The 12,655-nt window shown below is 46.4% G+C and overlaps 1 non-coding gene across 1 annotated transcript; it reads right to left on the bottom strand.

Moving 5' to 3' along the window:
• Positions 1-11,871: 11,871 nt before the first annotated feature.
• Positions 11,872-11,978, bottom strand: LOC136530191 (small nucleolar RNA R71). Its single transcript, XR_010777678.1, has one exon. It is a non-coding gene; the product is annotated as a small nucleolar RNA R71 (small nucleolar RNA).
• Between the last annotated feature and the right edge of the window lie 677 nt (positions 11,979-12,655).

The following is a 12,655-nucleotide window of genomic DNA, read 5'->3' as shown; positions in this document are numbered from 1 at the left end:
CGTCATAGTCGGGGAGCCCGAGCTTTGTGTAATAACGCCGGAGCATGGTGCACTCTTCGAGGGTGTGCTTCACCGAGCCCTAATGGTAAGGGCAAGGTTTCCTAAGCATGTCATCGAAGAGCCCAGGGCCTTGGGGATTCTTGCGCTCTGTGGCCGCCCTGGCGACCCTTCTTCTTCTTCTTGGGGAGGTGGGGAGCCGAGGCCTCGGGGGTATCATCCCTCCGCTTCCCCTTGGCTTTGTTGTCAGGGAAGATGGCTCCGACAGCCTCTTCGCCTGAGGCGAAGTTGGTGGCGACGTCAAGGAGCGCGGCAGCCAAGGTCGGTACGTTCCGACCTAACTCCCGGACCAGGTCTCGGCAAGTGGTGCCGGAGAGGAAAGCCTGGACGATTTCTGAGTCGCCAACGCTTGGTAACTCGGTGCATTGCTTGGAAAAGCATCGGATGAAGTCTCGGAGAGACTCGCCTGGCTTCTGGCGACAACTTTTAAGGTCCTAGGAGTTCCCGAGGCGCACATATGTGCCCTGGAAATTCCCGACGAAGACCCTAACCAAGTCACGCCAGTCGTGGATCTGCGAGGGAGGGAGGTGTTCGAGCCAGGCTGATGCCGAGTCTAACAGGAACAGCGGGAGGTTGCTGATGATGAGCAGGTCCTCGTCCACACCGCCTAGCTGATAGGTCAGGCAGTAATCAGCCAGCCAAAGTTTGGGGTTGGTCTCACCGCTATACTTCGTGAGGTTAGCCGGTTGCCGAAACTGGGCCGGGAAATGAGCAGTGCGGATAGATCTGCTAAAGACTCGAGGGCCAGGTGGCTCAGGAGAAGGACTGCGGTCCTCCCCACTGTCATAGCGGCCACCTCGGTGTGGATGGTAGCCTCGAGTGAGCCCCTCATTGTCGTGGCACCGTCGCTTGCTGACCACATCGTGGTCGCCTTACGCCTCACGTCGGGCACCGAGGCGGTCGTGCACCGAGGGGGCCCTATTGGTTGTTGGCGCCCGAGCAGGCTCGGGATGAACCGAGGCCTCTCTATCCCACCGAAGCGATGTCGCGGGTAATTCTGAAGCGCCTCCACGCCGTCGCGAGGTGGAGGTCTCGGCCTGATGCACCACGGCGGTCTCGAGGAGGTCCCAGAGCTCGCCATGGACCCGTCGCCCCATCATGGTAGAGGGCTCGAGCATCGTTCGAAGAAGCATCGCCGCAGCCATGATGTTTTGGCTAGCGCGATGGAAGATAGGGGGTTGCTCGTCCCCCCATCATTGTTGATGCGGCGGTGGTCGTCGTGAGCCCTTCGACGGGCTGCTCTGCCCTCGCCGTGACCCCGCTGTTCTTGCTCGAGAGTGTCTCGAAGCTACTGCAGAAGGAGCCGGTCTTATTCAACCTTGGCCTAAAGCTCACGGAGCTGCTCTAGGTCTGGACATCGAAGTTGCTTGGGGGCAAGGTTCTCGTTCCGCACTGCTCGGGGCTTGGAGCGGGGAGCGAGAACCCACCCCTTCGTCCTCATCGCCTGTGCTCGGCATCCCAAGTCCGACGTGGAAGCACTTACAAGTGGGGTCGTAAGTGCCTTCATCGTCAGAGTTGGAGTAGCCAAAGCAGTAGTCGCTCGCGTCCAGGAAGCGGCGCATTGCTTCAGGGTCACGAAGTCCGGAGAAGTCCACTCTAGCCCATGCCTTGCCCTCCTCCGAGGAGTCTGCGTGGGTGTGGGTCGAAGTCGTGGTGTCGAAGTTGAGGGCGAAGCGTTGGTGGCGTCCTAAGGGCTCCACGTGAGCGGAAGCATAGGTGGAAGCATAGGTGGTGGCGACATTTCTCAACCCGAAGGGGTATGGGGATGGTGCCATTGCCAGGCTTTGCTCCACCGAAGTCGACTCCTCAGGAGGTGGCGGGGCAAAGCTTGATGATGGGGCATCGCCGCACGCCACCGGCGTCTTTCCCTTATCTAGGCTTAGGCTAGATAGGTCCCTAGCCAGGGACCTTGTGCCAATAGCCAGGCGTGGGATACCGATGGAGCGTGGCGTGTCGCCCTGAGCTTGCGCGGTGATGGGGTGGTCCTGCCCGTGCTGTGCCTAGCGAGCGTGATGAGAGCGGTGGCCTGGGCGCCGCCTACGCCTAGGCTACTGGGGCATGACATCATCGACGGTCAGTGGGACTCTGGGCGAGAGGAGTACCATATCGTACTCATGTCCTAGAGACATGAACTCTAGGCTCCCAAACCAGATTATTGTGCTGAGATGCAGTGGTCGCACGGGGTCTACCATCTGGAACTTGTCGGGATGACAAAGATAACACGCAGTAGAGCCCCTACCTGGCGCACCAACTATCGATGTTTTGGACCGGCGAGCCCTCAACCAACTAGTAAAAATGTACTGCGTGGCCCTAATTCTGGATGGTGATGCAAAGAGACACAAGATTTATACTGGTTTAGGCAATAGGTGCCCTACGTCCAGTCTGAGAGATCGATCTTGTATTCCTTGCACCGAAGTGCTTGTAGTAGGGGGTTACAAGCAGGGCGAGAGAGGGAGCTAGTCCCAGGTCTCTGCGTGGAGCGGTGTGAGTTGCTTGAGATGTTGATCTTAGGCAGCAGGGAAGCACGTGTGTTACAGAGTGTCACTTGTGCGAGTGAGTGAGTTTGTCTATGCCTGAGTGCATGTGAGCGTCGTGAGTTCATGAGCTCCTGTCCATAGAAATGGCACCGGTCTCTCCCTTTTATAGTTGAAGGGAGGACAGGGGTGATACATGGGGTTGCTACGTAGCGTCGTGCGAACAGAGGCGGCATGTCTGAGCCCTGTAGCCTGTCACTATGGCGGTATGGTTGACGGAGTGGTCCTGTCCTTAATGTGCTGGAGCAACGCGCCGATCACACCCGATCCTATGCGACGTGAGAGCTCCAGTGATAGCTTGACGCAGGGCATGGCGGGCGATGTGCCGGTCACTGTGTGTTGATCACGTAAAGAGCCGAGGCTCAGTTGGTGCCAAGGCTGAGCCATCGTGGGGGCTCAGTGGGCGCAAATCCTGAGGTTGCCGAGGCCCTGAAGTGGATTGCCGAGGCTTGGAGGGAGCAGTCGCGTTGTTCCTAGAGCAGGGGTTAGGTAGCACAGTGTAGTGCGGGTGCCGGTCGTGAGCATAGTACCGAGCACAGCGGCCGGTAACCCCTGCCCTATCCTGTCCCGGATGGTATGGTGTTGATGCGACTTCCTGTCTTGTCGGCCGCTCTGCTGTGTTGAGCCATCGTCCGACTGATGTCACGGGTGTGGTTGGTCGCTTTAATTGGACGCGATGCTCTGTTAGGGAGATCGGTCGAGGCAGAGGCGACGGGGTTATTGCCGAGCCGGCCTCGAGTGAGATGGAGAATCGGCATCTCGTTCGAGGCTTTACGCGTGGGGCCTCGAGCGAGACGGAGAATCGGTTCCCCGTCCGATGCCTTTCGTGCGAGGCCTTGAGCGAGACGGAAATCGGTAGACCGTCCGAGGCCTTTCGTGGAAGGCCTCGAGCGAGGCGGAGATTCGGTAGGCCGTCCGAGGCCTTTCATGCGAGACCTCAATCGAGGCGGAGAGTCAGTGGCCTCGGACAAGGCTGGGGGTTAGCCAATAGTTGTCTCTTGGCTTTGATTTTGACAGGGTCTAAGCGATTTTTCAGTTTTTGCTTAGGGGACCCCTTTTTATGGTACCTGACAAAAGGCATGTTGCAAGTGTTTGTTCAAAATGTTCCAACAGTATGTTCCAAATGTTTTAGTTGTTTTAGTATTATGTTGCAGCAAGTGTTTCATGTTGCAAGTTGCAAGTGTTTTATTTTGGATGGTTCATGTGCTTCACACACATGTTGTAAGAGCATGTTCTAAATGTTTCATCTGTTTTTAGTCTTATGTTGCATTCATGTTGTAAGTGTTTTATGTTGTTTGGACGGAGAGCGAGCCGGGGACCAACGGACGGGCAAGTGGCGCACCGTGGGGCCGACAGACAGGGGTGCTAGGGGCTGACGGATGGAGGTGTTGGGGGCTGGCGAACGGGGGTGCTGCAAGTTGGGTGCGCTAGGGGCGTGCTCGTCCTTAGCCGCTCAACCTAGCTCTCGTGTGTCGCCCGTGCAGAGAGTCAGAGAGAGAGGAGGGGGTCAGGGGAAGGACTGGCGGGCGCAGAGATAGGGGCAGAGTACACTTGTAGGCGGAGCGAAGGTGGATGGGGCCAGGGCAAAGGCAAATAGGGGTAGGCTGTGCAGGCGTCCAGACGCACTTATCCATCTGAACATCCAGCCATCCAGGCGCTAGCCACGCCCAAAACATAAACCGGGAAAGAAAAAAAGGAACGAGGGAAGGAGAATGGAAAATAAAAACAACTACGGCTGTTGTGAGGAGATTCGCAAAATTAAACCACTCCCAAAGCTCACGGCTCATACACAGCCTCCTAACAGAAGAAACAACTAGCTTGAAACACTTAGAACTACTACTAAATTGTCTCATGTGATGCATTGTGGGAGTGACCCGGCTTGAAGAGTTGAATATCTTCCTTTGATCAAGAACGTGAGCTGTGTAGAGGTTGTAAGGAGGTGTGCTAAACCCTTTGAACTGGTTCGGTTGTTTCCATACGTTCCATCAAAATAGATTATTACACATTTACACTATTGAAATCCGTTCGCGTTTCTTTCGGTACTTTTGCTATCAACAGGTACCCTACATCTCACTTTCTTGTAATATTTGTATATAGAGTCCAATAGGTCCATGTTTTCCCAAACGACGTGAGGAATCTTCCTCTAGAATCTCACATATGCTCTAAGACTGACAGGCTGGCAGAGTTGTAAGGCGCTAGGCCCTTCCAGGGCTCTGTCCCTCGCCCTTGCGAGGTGGTGTCGACAACTCAAGGCTCAAGGTCGTGCCTGAGGCATCACACAATGCTACAAGGATGAGATCACGACCACTGTGCAGGGAGGCATGGTCCCGACAATCAACCTCTCCCTGCATGGTGGGCCCGCTCCCATGGCATGTGACTGCTGCCACGAGAAGGAAAATGTTGAGTTGTGATCCAAATCCCCCCCCCCCCCGCGGTATGGATCATCGCCTATTAGGGTTTTCTATCTCTATATATACCTCCTATAAGCCGGTGTCTTGGGATAAAAATAGTTATAAATCCCCAACGTTTGTAACCTCACCCGATATAGTGAAGATTTACTGACTGGTGCCCGTGGTTTTTCCCCTTCTTCCTTGGAAGGGTTTTCCACATTAAAATCTCATGTCCCATGTGTTTGATCTACTATTCTTATCGTTTATATTGCCTATCGTTTCACACAAGTGGTACTAGAGCTTGGTTTCACATTAGGGTTTCGCAATGGCATCGATGAAGTTTGATCTACCGTTGCTGGATTACAAGATGAGATTTACGTTGTGGCAAGTCAAGATGCGGGTGATTCTGGCACAATCTTCGGATCTTGATGAGGTGCTGGCTAGTTTTGGAGGCAAAGAGCAGAAGTCATGGACCGTTGAAGAGAAGCGGAAGGATCATAAGGCTCTATCTTTGACTCAACTTCATCTACATAATGATATTTTGCAAGAAGTGCTACAGGAGAAAACTGCCGTAGAACTTTGGCTCAAGCTAGAATTGATCTGCATATCCAAGGATCTAACCAGTAAGATGCATGTGAAGATAAAGTTGTTCACGCACAAGCTACAAGAAGGTGGTTCGGTGATGAACCACTTAACTATTAAGCCGTGATGAACTAACCCTTGTGGAAGTATATGAGGCCCTCCAGACGAGGGAGAAGATGAAAGGTATGGTTTAGTCTGACATGTCGTCCTCCAAGGGCGAAGTGTTGCAGGTTAGGGGCAGGCCCGAGCAAAAAACCTATAGTAACAACAATAATTGAGACAAGAGCAAGAATGGTAAAGGCCGTTCGAAGTCCAGAGGCAGGGATAAGCTCTGTAGGTATTGTAAGAAAGATACTCATGTCATTGAGGATTGTTGGAAGCTGCAGAATAAGGAGAAAAGAAATGATACGTATAAACCGAAAAACAAATCCGATGGTGATGGTAAGGCCTCTGTTGTCTCTGTTGTTGATAATTCTGATTCAGAAGATGTTCTTGTTGTTTTTGCTGGTTGTGTTGCTAGTCGTGATGAATGGATACTTTTTTCTACATGCTTGTTTCATATATGCTCTAACAGAGATTGGTTCAGTTCTTACGAGTCAATGTAGAGTGGAGATGTCATGTGTATGGGATATAACAACCCACGTGAGATCGTGGGCATTGGCTCTGTTCAGATCAAGATGCATGATGGCATGATACGCACACTAAAAGATGTGAGACACATACCAGGGATGGCTAGAAATCTCATCTCCCTAAGCACACTTGATGCTGAGGGGTACAGACACTCCGGTTCAGGTGGAGTGTGTAAGGTATCAAAAGGCTCTATCATTCATATGATAGGTGATATGAATTCTGCAAAGTTTTATGTTCTTAGAGGAAGTACTTTACATGGTTCCGCCACTACTGCTACTGTTTCTAATGATGAACCAAGTAAAACTAATCTCTAGCATATGCGTCTTGGGCATGAGTGAACTTGGTATGGCAGAATTGATCAAGAGAGACTTGGGGATGGCTACACTATGGGTAAGATGAAGTTCTGTGAGCACTGTGTTTTTTGTAAGCACAAGAGGATAAAATTCAATGCATCTGTTCATATCACCAAAGGTACACTTGATTATGTACATGTTGAATTGTGGGGGCCATCTCGTAAGCCCTCTTATGGTGGTGCTCATTACATGCTCACCATTATTGATGATTACTCTAGAAAAGTGTGGCCTTATTTTCTAAAAAAATAAAGATGATACTTTTGCTGCTTTTAAAGAGTAGAAAGTTATGATAGAAAGGCAAACTAAAAAGAAGGTAAAATTGCTTCGTATTGACAATGGCGATGAATTCTGTTCGGATGCATTTAATGATTACTGTAGGGAAGAAGGCATTGTCAGGCACCACACCATCCCGTACACTCCTCAGCAAAATGGTGTGGCGGAGCGCATGAACCGAACCATCATCTTGAGGGCTTGTTGCATGTTGTCCAATGCTCGTATGAACAGGCGTTTTTAGGCTGAGGCTGCTAACAACGCCTGTTACTTGATCAACCGGTCACCTTCTATCCCACTTAATAAGAAAACTCCCATTGAGGTATGGTCTGGTATGCCTACTGATTATTCACAGTTAAGAGTTTTTGGTTGCACTGCTTATGCTCATGTTGATAATGGAAAGCTAGAACCTAGAGCCATTAAGTGTCTGTTTCTTGGTTATGGTTCTGGAGTTAAAGGATATAAGTTATAGAATCCTAAAACTAAAAAGACTTTCATGAGCAGGAGCATTGTTTTCAATGAAACTATTATGTATAATGACAGCTTGTCCATAGATGTTTCTCCAGTTGGTTCTAATGAGGAGCAACAACATGTTAGCGTGCAGGTGGAGCACATAGATGATCAGGAAACTAAAATTGTTGATAACTATGTTCATGATATTGTTCAGCACTCACCTCCTGTTTTGCAGCCTCAAAATCAGTGTATTGCGGATCGTAGAACAAAGAGGAATTGTGGACCTCGTCCACATTTAATTGAGGAATATGATATGGTTCATTATGCCTTTAGTTGTGCTGAACAGGTGGAGAACATTCATGAGCCGGCTACATACACTAAAGCTATTGTTTCTGGTGACCATGAGAAGTGGATTTCCGCTATGCAAGGGGAGATGCAATCACTCAAGAAAAATGGCACATGGGATGATGATGTGTTCTCTCCAGTTGTAAAGCATAGTTCAATTCATACATTTTTCAGTATTGTTGCTATGCGAGATCTTGAGCTTGAGCAGTTAGATGTAAAGACTGTGTTTCTACATGGAGAGCTCGAGGAGGAGATATACATGGACTAGCCAGAAGGGTTCATAGTACCTGGTAAGGAGGATCATGTTTACAAATTAAAGAGATCCTTATATGGTTTGAAATAGTCTCCTCATCAATGGTATAAAAGGTTTGATTGTTTTATGATGTCACATGGTTTTAACAGGTTTGAATTTGATAGCTGTGTGTACATTAAATTTGTTGATGGATCACCTATATATTTGCTGTTATATGTTGATGATATGTTGATTGCTACCAAGAGCAAGAAAGAAATCACTATGTTGAAGAAACTATTGAGTAGTGAGTTTGAGATGAAGGATCTTGGTGCTGCAAAGAAAATTCTAGGTATGGAGATTACAAGGGATAGAAATTCTAGTTTGTTATTTCTTAGTCAGCAAAGTTACATTAAGAAAGTTCTTCATTGTTTCAACATGCATGATGCAAAGTCTGTTAGTACTCCTATTGCTCCTCATTTTAAATTATCAGCTTCATAATGTGCTAGTACGGATGAGGATTTTGAGTACATGTCAAGAGTTCCATATTCTAGTGCTGTTGGTTCTTTGATGTATGCCATGGTTTTCTCTCGTCCTAATTTATCATATGCTTTGAGTTCAGTTAGTAGATACATGGCTAATCCTGGTAAAGAACATTGGAAGGTTGTTCAGTGGATTTTCAGGTACCTTCGTGGCACAACAATTGCTTGTTTGAAGTTTCGTAAGACTGGTAAGGGACTCACTGACTACGTGGATTTAGATTTTGCTACCGAATTGCATAAGAGGATATCTCTCACATGTTTTGTGTTCACTATTGGTGGTTGTGCTATGAGTTGGAGGGCAACATTGCAGCTCATTGTTGTCCTGTCTACCACTGAAGTAGAATACATGGCTATTGCTAAAACGTGTAAAGAATCGGTTTGGTTGAAAGGTTTGTTTGCTGAGCTTTGTGGAGATGATTCTTGCATTAATTTGTTTTGTGACAGTCAAAGTGCTATATGTCTCACCAAAGATCAGATGTTCCATAAGAGAACGAAGCACATTGATGTCAAATACCATTATGTTCGCGATGTTGTCGCGCAAGGTAAGCTGAAGGTATGCAATATAAGCACGTATGATAATCCTGCTGATATGTTGACAAAGCCAGTTCTTGTTGCTAAGTTTGAGCTTTGCTCAAGCTTAGTTTGTATAACTGTTTAGCCCAAGAGGCTATTTGGCATCGGAAGTATTTCTTTGTTGTTTCAAGGTGAAGCTTCGTTTTATGCTATAAGAAGGAATTTATCTCAAGGTGGAGTCTCTTGAGTTGTGATCCAAATTCTGTTATGTACAAGATAAAGGCTAACTTCTGCCAGAGTGAAGTGAGGCCCGTCGCAGGGAGGCTTGGGCCAAAGCGAAGCGGAGGCTAAAGTTAGCCCCCCCCCCCCCCGCGGTATGGATCGTCACCTATTAGGGTTTTCCATCTCTATATATACCTCCTGTAAGCCATCGTCTTATGATAAGAAAAGTTGTAAATCCCCAACGTTTGTAACCTCACTCGATATAGTGAAGATTTGCTAGCTGGCGCCCGTGGTTTTTTCCCTTCTTCCTTGGAAGGGTTTTCCATGTTAAAATCTTGTGTCCCCTATGTTTGATCTACTATTCTTCGTTGTTTATATTGCCTATCGTTTCTAACAGAAAATCCCAAGCGAGGTATAATGACAACTCCTGCTCCTAACAGTCAGCTCCAAGCTGCAGCAGAGGAGGTCAGAGATGGTTCAACACCTCCGTTCACAACCAAGGATGAGGGACAGTGCACAGTGCAGCCAACGGCTCGAGGATTAGTACATGAATCCCTACAACTCCCTTGGCCGCCAAGGGAGCTTCTAGAACTAGATCTTCCTATACTCTCCTCACCCTCCAAAATATAAGGCAAGGCAGGGGCTCTTGTAAAGGGGATCGGGCCCCAGATCAACCTAAGAAAGCATAGATCACTAGCTTAGCACTTTCTTACCAACTGTTGACGGTAGTAACCATCCTTTATAAACCATCAATATAACTTCAAATCATGCATGAAAATGATCACCAACATAGATATAGGGGTTTAAACTGATAATTTCCATGAGTTTTGGTGAATTTGTGTTTTAGCTGGGTTTATCCAGAAAACCGTCAAGGTGGATCAAATCGTCAAATTAAATCGCTATTATTCACGACGTAAACAACTCTAGAAGGTTCCAAAGGACACCAGAAGACACTCCACTGAAGCGGGGCACGAGAGGATGCCAGGTGGAGCCGGTCGGCCCCCTAGGCCCACCAGTCAGACTCTGCTTCGATGTCGGTTCCTCCACTGCCTCCTAGATTGCATCTATGTCGTTTATTCAAGTCGGTTTGATCCGAGGGCTCAGAATTGATGCTCCAGCCTATATATACTAGCACCTGCCCTCCTCCATGAAGTATTCTATCATAAGTCAAGATCAAATCAAAAATTAGGGTTTCCAGAGAGAAGAGAATAGAGCTCTAATTCTTTAAAGTTCTAGTATAGGCTAGCTAGCAAGATTTAAGTAGAGTTGGGCTATTGCTTAGGATTTCGGATTCACCGTCTAGAGGCTGGTAAAGCCATTATATCCCTCTTTATTTTATGACTTTGTGCTACTTTGGTACTATATTGCTATTTATTATGTTTATAGTTTGCTCTAGTTATATGCTTGATATAGTTATGATTGATGATGAATTTATGCATATGTTCGCAAAGCGCTTAGCTCAGTACTCGAGTGAGTAAAGTGGTCAACATTATGTAAGCATGGTGCTTAAATATTGTTTACCTATGGATGCACTCTACACTCTAGGTCATGTGGTAGATCGCGAGTGTGACACGCTCGTTGAGTCCTTTGTAGTCCACTCCCCGTTTGTAGAACAAGTAGAACCCGGTTGCGAAGGGAGTCAAGCTCTGTTCTTGATCTTCCTTAGTAATGTTCCTTATGCATAGATACAAAGTTGCTTATGCTATAGATGAAAGTGTATATACTTAGGTGTACAAAAGACTTAGTAAATAAGGAATGACTTAGAAATCTTTTCTCTTAATTAATCTCCTGCCTAGCCAAACTACATTTATGAGTATCTATTCCTATCTCTGGATTGTATCAATGTCTTACACTTATCATTTATTTATCATTTGACTTACCCCTGTTAAAGCATGAGATTTTATGATCTTGTCATAAGTATGCATATTTGTCAATATCTCTATCCACCCCATCGCTCCTCCCTATGGATAAAATATAAATAATGATACCTAGCATACTCCTGGGTGAAATGATACAATAGTAATTTATCTGTACGCTTGCGGATTACTAAGTATATATAAATTTACAAGTGTTCTCAATAATTACCAACAACGCATTTCTGGCATCATTGCTAGGGATGACAACTTAGTAAAGAAGTGATGCTAAGAAATGTCAACAAACATTTCTGGCGCTGTTGCTGGGGAGGGGCACAAGGCTAAGAAAATTGATCAAATAAATACTTATTGACAAGATCATAACTTTATACCACTGCTTTAGTAGGCTTACCCTTGTTTGTCTTTGTTCGTATCTTATATAGGGTATTACAGGATTAGTTCTGATTCATCAACAAATTTCATCAATCACAATCAAACCAATCAAGAGGAAGCTCAACACCAGTCTGAAGCTATGGCTGAAAAGACTCTACGCGAATTTTCTGCTCCAAGCACCGAGAACATCCTCACTAGACCAACACTCAAAACCAATAACCATGAGTTTGAGCTCAAGTCAAGCCTCATCAACATGGTTCAAGTTACTCCATTCAGCGGAAAGGCACATAAAGATGCTAGTGTTCATCTTCAGAGTTTCCTCAAGATTAGAAGCACAATCACCATCAAGGATGTTGCTCAAGACATCATACTACTCCACCTCTTTCCATTCTCATTAGTGAGAAGGGCAAAGCTATGGTTCTACACCAACAAAGAAGACATCAATACATGGGCAAAATGTTCAAAGGCATTTCTAGCAAAGTTTTTCCCTATAGGCAAGACCAATACCATAAGAGGAAAGATTTCCAACTTCCAACAGTAGAAAGGAGAGACCATTCCAGAAGCATGAGAATGTTTCCAAGAATACATTTTAGATTGACCTCATCATGGGATGGAAGATTGGTTTGTCATACAAAGCTTTTACCATGGATTAACTCAGAAATCTCATGAACAACTCAACGCAACTGCTGGAGGAGCATTCATGTCACTCACCCTTGGAAAAGCTAAAACTCTTATGGAGAAGATAGCCTCTAATCGAGGTTGGTCTCAATGCAATATTCAAGCATGCAATAAGAGCGAAGAAGTACCAGAAGAGGTGTGTGCACTGTCAACCAAGATGGATGTAATGTTAAATTGGCTTGAACAACGAGCCAGTTACAAGAAAGATCGTTAGGCCATTCAAGATGTTTTTAATTTCCAAAACGCATCTAGAGAATATTTGGGGGTTGATTTCCCCAATATCAAGAGGATGCAAACATTGCCATCAACTCTGCTACACAACAATAGAGACAAGGATGGAATTAACAACAACAATGGTCAAATTACCAAGGTAAGTACCCAGGTAATTATTTCTTTAATCCTAAGCAATCATCCTTAAGAGACTTGACCTTAGAACAAGCTAAGATTAACGAGAATATTTCTAAGAAACTTGCTTTTAATGATAAGGTCCTAGAAAACATAAACACATAAAGACCAACTTAGCTATAATAAAAAGATAGAATCAAAGTTAGCTCAGTTGGCTGTTGCTTTGCCTTTTGACACTAACCTTGAGAAAGTCAACACCATAATCA

The sequence above is a fragment of the Miscanthus floridulus genome, chromosome 19, assembly GCF_019320115.1.
Source record: "Miscanthus floridulus cultivar M001 chromosome 19, ASM1932011v1, whole genome shotgun sequence".
Lineage (NCBI taxonomy): Eukaryota > Viridiplantae > Streptophyta > Magnoliopsida > Poales > Poaceae > Miscanthus > Miscanthus floridulus.
Note: the sequence above shows the minus strand (reverse complement) of the source record. Positions and strands in the feature narration are given on the sequence as shown.